An 11,353-nucleotide genomic window follows, 5' to 3' on the forward strand; every position below is an offset into this window, starting at 1 on the left:
ACAGGCTGCACCCCAGCCTGGGTTGGTGGGCTCTGGGGCTGCCTTCTTCCTCCATCAAGAACAATCCCCAAATGGGAGGGCTTTGGTGGCTGCAGCCGCGGCTCTGAGCAGAACTCCCAGGGCCCAAAGGGCTGGCGTCACACCTGCTCCCGAGTTTCCCACCTGGCAGTGGGGATGCCTGTGTCAATCAGAGAAGAAAGGTCCCAATGTTGCACAGTCCTGAGCACCTAGGAGCTCCTGCAGCAATGCTGGTGCTTTTCTCTTGGTGCCATGGTGCTCAGGATTTCCTCTGAGACAGGTTTTCTGTACTGACCCGTGAATGACCGCTGCTTTGGAGTCATTGCCAAGGGCAGAGTCATTGCTGGCCAGATGTAGGGTGGTGCCCTCACCTGAAGGCCTGGGACGTCCAGCCTGGGTCCCCAGCTGCGAGTCCACAAGGAAGATGCCCTTTATCTCTGTGGTCCCTGGGAGCCCTGGATCATGAGGATGGGGACCGGGCTGTAGATTTTCTCACCTCGGTCTGCAAGCATGAGCTCATCGTGGTAATCGAAGCCTCTCACAGAGGGACGCTCAGGGCCAGGTCAGGGGATGGGTTGGGGTGTGTGTGTGGCCCTGGGCATGTGCATGCCCTTACCCTCTGTCCTTTATGCAGACTAGAGTGGCTTATAGCTGGCCGTCCCCAGGCAGAACATCAGTGTCCAGAGTGGACTTAGACAAGACACACTCCAACCTCCCAATTTCCAGGTGGAGAGACTGAAGGGCAGAGGGGGACAGCAACAAGCTCACAGCTGGACAGAGAGGGCTGGGGTTGGGATGGAGCTCCTGGCTGGGGAAGCCGTGAGTCTGGTCCCTGTGGGGACCAGCACATTTCTGGACCATCCTTGTCCCGGGACTTGTGCTTAGTTGCCTTCTTATTAGGCTGGGCCCTCCTGGGGGCAGGGGCTGGGCCCTGTTTCTCTGGGTCTATTCATTGGTCCATCCTCCCATCCATCAGTTGTGGTGGCACACACAGCTCCTGGCCACCCTGCCCATCCTGGTCCCTCTCCCCATTGCTCTCCTCTGCCATCCCAGCCTCCTTGCTGCTCCTCTTCCTGCTGGAAACATCCCCCCAAACGGCCACCTGGAGTGACTGCATCGCTCCCTGGCACCGTAACACACACCTCACATATAGCTTATATATGCACCTCACATACTATAGCTTACCCACACACCCTACATATGATAGCTTATGGGCACACCTTACATGTAACTTACACATGCACCTTACATGTGATAGCTTACACGTGCACCTTACATGTGATAGCTTACACGTGCACCTTACATACGATAGCTTACATGCACATCTTACATATGATGGTTTACATGCCCACACCAGGGCCCTCCATGGCAGGGTCTGTGCCTTGGACGTTCCCCGTCCCCACCCACCTTACCCCCCTCACCTCGAGACCCTAGAGTGTCTCCTGTCCCCTGCAGACAGCTCTGGCACCCGCCGGCCTCTGATTCTTCATCATCCTGGAAGCTGCCTGCTTGGAGGGATAGGGGGCTCTAGGGCCGGGCAGGTGTGGGTCTGTGTCTCTGTAAACAGGGCCCAGTCCATTTTCAGGCTTCTGTGAGAAGGGTCTCACAGGCAACGTGGGCCGGGTATCTCTGGGGACTCGGCTAACTGCGACCCTATTGCCTGGCCCATTGTCTCTGCAGCTTTGTGCTTTGTTTTAACTCTGTCTGGTCTCTGGGTCGGGGCCTTGGTGTGAAATGAGACTGGATCTCTGCCTCTTGGCAAGAATGAGCAGAGCCAGGTGAGGATGGCAGCACAGTGGGCACCGCCAGGTAGGGGGCTGGGGCGGCGGCTAGACAGCCAGGCCTCAAAACTCAGGCAGCCAAAAGACGGGAAGCAGACAGGAGAGATGGTGGAGGCGGTGAAACGGCCTCATCTGCACGTAGTTGGACTCTAAAGAAAAGGAGAGGGAGGGCCGGGCGTGGTGGCTCACGCCTGTAATCCCAGCACTTTGGGAGGCTGAGGCAGGTAGATCACTTGAGGTCAGGAGTTGGAGACCAGCCTGGCCAACATGGTGAAACCCCGTCTCTACTAAAAATACAAAAATTAGCCGGGTGTGGTGGTGGGTGCCTGTAGTTCCAGCTACCAGGGAGGCTGAGGCAGGAGAATCACTTGAGCCGAGGAGGTGGAGGTTGCAGTGAGCCAAGATTGCACCACTGCACTCCAGCCTGGGTGACAAGAGCAAGACTCCGCCTAAAAAAAAAAAAAAAAAAAAAAAAAAGAAGAAGAAAAGGAGAGAGAGAACAGAGCAGTGGCCACTGAGGTGGCGCTGGCTGAGGGTGTGGTGGAACCAGGGACGCACATCACCTGCAGAGTCGGGAGGCACCGTGACATCCACACACCAATCTAAATCTAAGGAGCCCCAGGGGAGCACCACGGTGAGACACTGGAAACCAAGACGAGGAGCAAGTCAGCACCTGGGGTGGCTGGCGCCCACCTCATCAGCAGCACGGGGTGCAGAGACACCATGGGGTGCAGATCTGTGGCCCTGGGGTGGCCACCCCCTTTCACAGCCACAGCCTGGAGGCCTGCAGAGGTGGCAGGTGGGGCACGGTGAAGGAATTGGGGTGCTGGGGCGGCCACCCCCTTTCACAGCCACAGCTTGGAGGCCTGCAGAGGTGGCAGGTGGGGCACGGTGAAGGAATTGGGGTGCTGGGGCGGCCTCCCCCTTTCACAGCCACAGCCTGCGGGTGGAGGAATTGGGGTGTCGGCTGCTCTCCTGGAACTGTGCTCCCCCCGGTTTTCCTGTTGCCTCATGCGACTGGCACTCGCTTTTCCTTCTGCCTGGAATGAGGGTTCCTGAGACAGACGCACGGCCCACGCCCCCATCTGCTTCCAGTCCTCACTCTCATCTCACCCTCTCCAGGAGCCTCACGCTGCCCACCAAGGCACAGTCACACAGGCCTCATTCCCGACCCTTCCTACTTGGCCTTCAAGACTCAGCTCAAGCGTCTCGTCCTCCAGGAAGCCTCCCGGGTGCCCTCTGACCTCCTGCAGCCCTGGCACTTCGCTGGGATGTGGCATGGGCCCTGGGTCTTCCATGGTACTTGGCTCTGCTAACAATCAGATAGATGTATTACACGTGTTGTTTCTATGTCTCCAGGGGAGTGCCATTCCATGAAGGTGGGGGGTTACTGTCTGTTGGTTGATTCTGACTCCTGAGGACCACCCAGAGCTGGTGTGCAGTACGTGTCTGGTGGGTCAGCAGGTGTGTGAAGCCATTTCCTGCCTTCTGCCTTCCACACATGACCTCCTCTGGGTCACACCTGAGGCTCCAGCTGGGATGGTCCAGGGAATTCCTGTAAACAGGAGGTGCCCAATGGCTGAATGAGCGCTGAGTGCCACGGAGGTGCTGAGGATGGTAGAGTGGGGCCAGGAAGGCTCTGGGAGAGGCTGGGCATGGACAGCCATCTACACAGAGCATCCAGGCTGGAAAATGGGATTGCAGAGGACGTGGGCAGATCGTCTCCTAGACTCAGTTTCTTTGCAACGCTGCCATGCTGTGCTGCGCTCCAGCGTGCTGTGGTTCCGACGTACGCGGCCCCCAAACGTCACGGCTGCAGCTCGGCCCCCGTGGGCACAGGGCTTGGAGGTGGGGCCCTCACAGATGGCGTCCGTGCCTTTATGAAAGGGCTTGAGGGCGCAAGCTCCCCTTTCAGCCCTTCCGCCACGTGGGGATGGGGTCTCCGGTGCCATCTTGGGAGCAGAGAGCAGCCCTCCGAAGAGGGCACTGTGAGCTGTGATTCCTGCTGTGGCGGCCGCCTGCGGCATTCCGTCCCAGCCATGGGAGCCACGCAGGCACGCTCCCCTCAGTTCCTCATTCATTGCCTGGTCTTCTGCAGTGGGGCTGGCTGGAGCGACTCTGCTCAGGGGTGGCGACAGCTGGGGCTGAGAGTGTGGAGTTGCACTGGCTTAGCTCTTCCTGCCTGGGTGGGGCCTGAGGGCCTGTCCCCAGGAGACCCTGCCTCAGTACTACCTGCTCTGCCAAGGGCAAGGGTTCCCGTGCAGTGAGCTGGGGCGGGAGGGAGCAGAAGGGGCGCTCACCTTTGCCTCCCCTTGGTCGGGCCCGCCTCTTGCGCAGCACTGGAGAGCTCTGTCCCTGGAGGTACCCGAGGTCCCACTAGGGAGGCATGGAGAGCAGATCGGGCCCGGGGAGGGGTAGTGCCTGAACAATCTCTGCGATGTGTGTTTTTGGATGATTTGATCACTGCTGTCCATTTTTGCTCTGGAGTATTTATTTCAAGGCTGTGTTTGCTCCCCCGTCTTCGTGGCTATCATGTAACCACACGTGCAGGAAGCCTCTGCACCCAGCTCAGGGTTTCTCCGGGTTGAGCCTCCTGCCTCTTTCTTTTTGTGCCACCCAGGTCTTTCCTGCTGTTGAACATGTCGTTTCACGCAGGCTTCGGGGACTGGGTTCATCCTTAGGCAGGGTTTTCGGGGGGGCGGTGGGAAGCCGGCGTGCCCTTCACCTGTCTGGAGTGTCTCGCTGTTGCTGTCTCGGCTGGCACGTGGGTACCGGCGTGTAACCCAGCACCACAGACTGGCGGCTTCAACAGCAGAGACGTACCTTCCGCCAGCTCTGGAGGCTGGAAGTCTGAGATCAGGGGTTGTCAGGGTTGGTTTCTGCCTCCCCGGCTCGCACGTGCCGTCTTCTCCGTGTGTCCTCACAGGGCCGCCCCTCTGTGCCTGTCTGTGTCTTCATCTCCTCTTCCTGTAAGGACACCCGTCAGATTGGATTAGGGTCACCCATGTGACCTTACTTTGTATTAATCTCCCCTTTCGAGGCCCTGTCTCCAAACATGGTCACATTCTGAAGTCCTGGGACTCAGGGCTTTGACAGTTGGATTGGAGGCGGACAGAATTGCCCCAGACGGCTGAGCACAAAGTCCCCGGGTCACTGAAAGCTGCAGATGGGGAGAGGTGGCAGGGAGGGTTAGTATGATGGCCCTCCAGGACCCCAAGCCCCATGGTGGGTGGACCTCAGGCACAGGGTCCCCTGTGGGGGCAGGTGGCCTAAGGGGCCACTGAGTGGTGTCTTTCACCCCGTTTGCCCAGCCTAGCTTGCCTGTCCACCAGTGGGAGAGGCGGCGGTGTGAGCTGTGGTCTCTGTGGATTGCAGGGATTCTGGTGGTGGGTTGGCGGGGTCTGTGTGAGGGTCACTTGACATGCCTCTTTAAACCAGAAGTGTTTTCCTAAACTCCTGGGTGAATGTCCCACATGTTTCTTTTGTCTTACTTTAAGAAATGGCATTCATGGCTGGAGCTACAGATTGATGCCCAATGACAGTTTGGGCTCTGTCTCTTGTTGGCTATGTAGTATGCTTATATTTATTTTATTACAAACCACACATCGTCGTATGTCCTCTTTGCCCCATTACTTTTATATTTCTAAGCGGTTGGCTTCTTTGTTTAAACTGTTATGATTTGTAGCTTCATTGCATTACAAGAAAGCAAGAGTGGTGTACATTTTGCATTTTAAATATTTACTTAGATTTACTTTGCATCTAAATGGTGGCAGTAGGCCTCCCTGTGCGAGGCGCTCCTGCCACGCCAGAGCCCTGCTCATCTTGTCATCCCACCCCTCGCTGGACTCATTTATTTCGGCCTTCAGAGCGGACCTAATCCCTTCCCCCGTATTTATAAAGATTTCCCTGTTTTTCGGGGTTTTTGCTGCTGTCTTGGTGAGCTGACAAATGCTGCTTACCGTGAGCGCTCCATCTTTATTTGCATATGTGAAGATTATAAAACGATCCCTGATGTAACAGTGAATACTTCCTGTTGTAAATTCAATTTTGCAATATTAATGTGCCAGCCCCAGCTTTCTTGACTTTTACTGCAGCCTGTGCTTCTTTTCATCTTTTTATTTTAAACCTTTCTGTGTTATTTTGCTTTATGAAGTCTCTTATAGGTGGTAAGACATTACACTGGTCTTTTTTTTTTTTTTTGTAACCAGAAATCCTTTATATTTAAATAATTCTACCTGGTATTTGGAATGAGTGTGTCGTACTGACCTCTCGTCCTTCCCTTCCCCCCTTCCCCCCTCCTGCCCTCCCTTCTTCCTTCCTGTCCCTCCCTTCCCCTCCCCTGCCTCCCTTCCCCACACTCACTCCTTCCCTCCCTTCTTCCCTCCCATCCCTCCCTTCATCTTCCAGCCTCCCTTCCTTCTTCCCTCCCGTCCCTTTCTTCCACTCCCCTTCCTCCCTTCTTCCCTCTCATCCCCTCCCTCCCTTCCTTCTTCCCTCCCATCTCTCCCTTCTCCTCCCTCCCATCCCTCCCTTCCCCTCCCTCCCACACCTCCCTTCCTTCTTCCCTCCCCTCCTTCCCTTCTTCCCTCCCCCTACCCTCCCCCTTCCTCTCCCCTCCCTCTCTTCCTTCCCCTCCCTCCCATCCCTCCCTTCTTCTCTCCCTTCCCTCCCTTCTTCCCTCCTGTCTCTCCATTCCCCTCCCCTCCCTTCTTTTCTTTTCCCTCCCATTCCTCCCTTTCCCTCCTCTCCCCTCCCTCCTTTCTCCTCCCATCCCTCCCTTCCTTCTTCCCTCCCATCCCTCCCTTCCTCTTTCCTCCTTCCCTTCTCCTTCCTTCTCCCTTCCTTCTTCCTTATAGTCCCTGCCTTCTTCCTTCTTGCCCCTCCCTTCCTTCCCCTCCCTTCCTTCTTCTCTGCCCTCCTCCTTTCCTTCTCCCTCCCATCCCTCCCTTCCTTCTTCCTTCCCTTCCCTTCCCTTCTTTCTTCCCTCCCATCATTCTCTCTGCTCCCTCCCTTCCTTTTTCCTTCCCATTCCTCCCTTCCCCTCCCTCCCTCCCTTCCCCTCCCATTCCTCCCTTCCCCTGTCTCCCTTCCCCTCCCCTCCTTCCCTTCCTCTCCCATTCCTCCCTTCCCCTCTCTCCCTTCCCCTCCCCTCCTTCCCTTCTCCTCCCTTCCTTCTTCCCTCCCCTCCCTCCCCTTCCCTCCTTCCCATTCCTCTCTTTCTTCATCCCTCCCCTCCCTCCTTCCCTCCGTTCTTCCCTCCCATCCCTCCCTTCCTCTACCTTCCCTCCTATCCTTCCCTTCTCCTCCTTTTCTTCTTCCTTCTTATCCATTCCTTCCCCTCCCCTTCTTCCCTTCTTCCGTCCCATCCCTCCCTTTCTCCTCCTCCCTTCCATCCCTCCCTTCCTTCTTTCCTCCTCTCCCTCTCTTTCTTCCCTTCCTTCCCATACCTCTCTTTCTTTATCCTTCTCCTTCCTCCCTCCCTTTTTCCCTCACATCCCTCCCTCCCTCCCTTCTTCCTTCCCATCCCTCCCTTCCTCTCCCCTCCCTCCTATCCCTCTCTTCGTCTCCCTTCCCTTCCTCCCTTCTTCCTTCCCCTCCATCTCTTTCCCTCCCCTTCCTCTCTTCCCCTCCCTCCCTCTCTTCTTCCCTGCATCTTTCCTTGCTGGGTTTTGCTCTATTTTGTGTCTTGGAAAGGAGTCCATAAACAACTGATGGAAAGCATCTCATAAGCAACCATAAACAACTGATGCTTATGGTTTCTCTTGAGTAAACCTAGAAACTGACCCTTTCAGTCTTAAAACTTGAGAAAGTTACATTTGTCTGATCTAAATTCTTTTCTCAGGAAACTAACCATCAGGCCCCCCAGATAGTATCAAGGAGCTGAAACTCACCAGGTCACTGCATCTGAACAATGAGACGGCTGACCTGCACCCATCATGACTGTCTAAGGGACCACCTGCTTCCTGTTGACCACCTCCTCTTCTTCGTGCCCTCCAATTCTTGTTTTTCTACATGTGGTTACTTTTCTTCCTTGCTCTGTAAACCCCTAAATTTAGCCAGTTGAGGAGATGGATTTGAGACTGGGCTCCTACCTCCTCAACTGTGCACCCGCATGAAGCCTTCCTTCTTCCTTGCAGTATTCATTGTCTCAGTGTTTGACTTTCTGTGCAGTGAGCAACAAGACCAACATCAAACCCCTGGTGTTTCAGCCACATTTTTTCTGTCCACATATTTCTCCTTTTAAAAAATCTGCAATGATTTAGAAGGCAAACATCATGTTTTTGAAACAGTCTTAAACTTATGTTTGTCTAACAATCAAAGATTAAACAATGACTTTTGACTCCCTTTTATGGAAAACAGAGAACTTAATGCTGCTCCTCCTTGTTATCTTCATCCCTTTCCTAAGTGCATTAATTTCCTCTGAACTTACAAACCTCATACTTCTTACTTGAAATTTTAAACCCCTTAAAGGTTTCCAATGCGTTCCACTTTGTTGGCATCGATATAACTGTATTTTAAATTTGTGTCAGCAGCAACCTTTCTCCCAAGAGTTGTGAATGCTTTGATTCTCTATTTTTAGCTGTTCCATCATTCCAGCCCAGTGCTTTCTAGGGTGATGTCCCTGCTGTCCTGTTTGGTATTTTGGAGGATCCCATTCAAGCAGCTTTTACAGAAGAGGTGACAGGTGCAGCCTTCTGGAGCTTTTAGAAATGGCCAGAAAGTTCTCAGGTCCTGGGGTTTCCCACACAGATATGCCAGTATCAGTTATTCCATGGTGTATTAGTCCGTTCTCACACTGCTATAAAGAACTGCCTGAGACTGGGTGATTTATAAAGGAAAGAGATTTAATTAACTCACAGTTCTTCATGGCTGGGGAGGCCTAGGGAAACTTACAATCATGGTGAAAGGGGAAGAAAACATGTCCTTCTTCCCCAGATGGCAGGAAGAAGTACTGAGCAAAGAGGGAAAAGCCCATTATAAAACCATCAGATTGTGTGAGAACTCACTCTCTATCATGAGAAGAGCGTGAAGGTAACCGCTGTCATGATTCAATTACCTCCTTCTAGGTCCCTCCCACAACACGTGGGGATTATGGGAGCTACAATTCAAGATGAGATTTGGGTGGGGACACAGCAGAACCATATCACATGGTCTGGGGGCATCTTTTATTTCAGTAGGGACATTTGAAGACAACTTAATTTTAGCTTATTTGAAGATAATCTGTTTACTTTTTTCCTCTTGGGAGCTTTTCTGACGCCCTGTTTTTCCTAAAGTGCAAACTTCAGTATAGCACAACACCCTCTGGCATTATTGCTCTTTCTGCATTATTTTTTGCCCAGCATTTTCAATTTCTCTACCTGGAAACTTTTCTTCTATTATGTTTTTGGATGCTACATCCACTCCCTTCTTCATTTTCTTCTCAGGAGCATCTGCTGTGTGTGGTTTGGTTCTGTAAAACCTTCACATCCTACCTGCCTCTGTTCTTGATTTTTCACTTTTATATTTTAATTTCACTTGCAATTTGGAAGTATGTCTGAAATTTTTCTATTGTACCACGACTTTGCTTTTCTGCAGCTGCAAGTCTGCCATTTACACTGAAGATTTTACAGTGGCTGTTGTGTTTCTTGTTCACAGAGGAGAGTATTGGTCTTGCCTTGAGCTCTGAGGGAGAAATCAAGTTTCAGCCTTGCGAGTATGATGAAAGGGCTTCCACAGACAATGATTTTGTCCTGGTCAGCATTACCCAGCCTCCAGCGACAGACAGTTTTAAATCCTGATGAAATTCAACTTCCTGCCTCTGTGAAGGATAAAGCAGCAGAGTTACCAGCTCTTCCATTTGCCTTAACGAGTGTCAGGAGTTGTTTTAGTTGGCTCTCTTTGCCATAAGGAGATGCCACAGACTGGGCAGCTCCAACAGCAGACATTTATCCTTCACAGTTCGGGAGCCCAGGAATGCAGGATCTGGGGGCCAGCAGAGCTGAGACCGGCAGGGCAGGATCCATAGGCCAGTAGGGCTGACATCTGGGGAGGGCTCTTTCCTGGGCTGCGGGCAGCTGCCTTCTTGCTATGTCCTCACAAGGTCTGTCCTCTGAGTGTGCGTGAGTAGGGGGAGAGAGAGCTTCCTGGTGTCTCTTCTTCTAAAGACACTCATCCCGTTGGATTGTACTCCACCCTCACAATCTCATTTAACCTTAATTACTTCCTTAGAGGCACCAGCTCCAACTATAGCCACACTAAGGGATAGGAGTTCAATATATACATTTTAGGGGGACCCAAACATTTGGTTCCTAACAGGAGCTGAGCAAGATGCTCCTCAGGGAAGAAGAAACAGAGAGGAGCAGGTCACAGGCACCTGAGCCCCAGGCACTGTTATTGGTGGAGGGTGTTCAGTTTCTTGGCGTTTTGAACAAAGAATTGGACAAAATGCACAAACCAAGCAAGGAAAGAAGCAGAGATTTATTGAAAATGAAAGTACACTCCACAAGGTGGGAGCCGGCTGAGCACAGGTCTCAAGAGCCCGTTACAGAATTTTCTGGCATTTAAATACCCTCTAGATATTTCCCATTGGTAACTTGGTGTACACCCTATGTAAATGAGGTAGCGACTTGCAATCAGTCTGATTGAGAAGCCACCAATCAGAGGCTGAAGCGACGTGACAAAGGTTACACCCTATGCAAGCATCTGATTGGTTGTGAAAGCAACCAATCAGAGGCTAAAGTTACAAAGTTACACTCCTGTGCAAATATCTGATTGGTTGCAGAAAGTTACCAATCAGAGATCGTTTCAATTTTCCATCTGCCAAGCAGAAAAGGAGGAGGGGTTTACAAAGGGAACAGCCCCTGGTCCTTTTGTTACTTAGATGTGGAAAGTTGAGGTTTTCCTTTTGATTTAGCTCTAGGAAGTCAGCGGGAATTGGCCTCAGGTTCCCTGCCTCCAGACCCTATTTTCCTGCCTCAGTGCCGCTGAGTGAGTCTTCTGTTAGGGTCATGCCCTAAGACCCAACCAGCCTTTGGCCTTCTCCTGGGCAGGAGCCTGAGGGCAGGGGGTGGGTCACAGACATTACATTCTCCTCAGGCAAATGCCCAGGACATGAGGACCGCCTGCCTTGGATAGGCTGCAGGCCCTTCTCCCTTTCTCTCCACTGCACCCACATCTAGGCCTCCTTTCCAAGGATCCAGAGTACTTTGAGTGAGGGGGAGGCAATGCATGTATAGTGCATGGAGCAGAGGCCAGGTCGTTGCCAATGTTTAATGCACATCAGCTATATTTTTATTGTGAACTCAAACACACTTTTGTTGGAGTATAAGGCGTGTTATAGACACACACACTGTTATGAGTGGAATAGTTTCCCCCCAAAAGATATGTTGTAGGAGGCTGGGCACAGTGGCTCACACCTGTAATCCCAACAGTTTGAGAGGCCAAAGTGGGAGGATTGCTTGAGGCTAGGAGTTTGAGACCAACCTGGGCAACATAGTAAGACCCCCATATCTAAAAATAAAAATAAAATAAATTAGCCAGGCATGGTGACATGCACCTGTAGTCCCAGCTGCTCA

Source organism: Theropithecus gelada, chromosome 5 (assembly GCF_003255815.1).
Source record: "Theropithecus gelada isolate Dixy chromosome 5, Tgel_1.0, whole genome shotgun sequence".
Classification (NCBI taxonomy): Eukaryota; Metazoa; Chordata; class Mammalia; order Primates; family Cercopithecidae; genus Theropithecus; species Theropithecus gelada.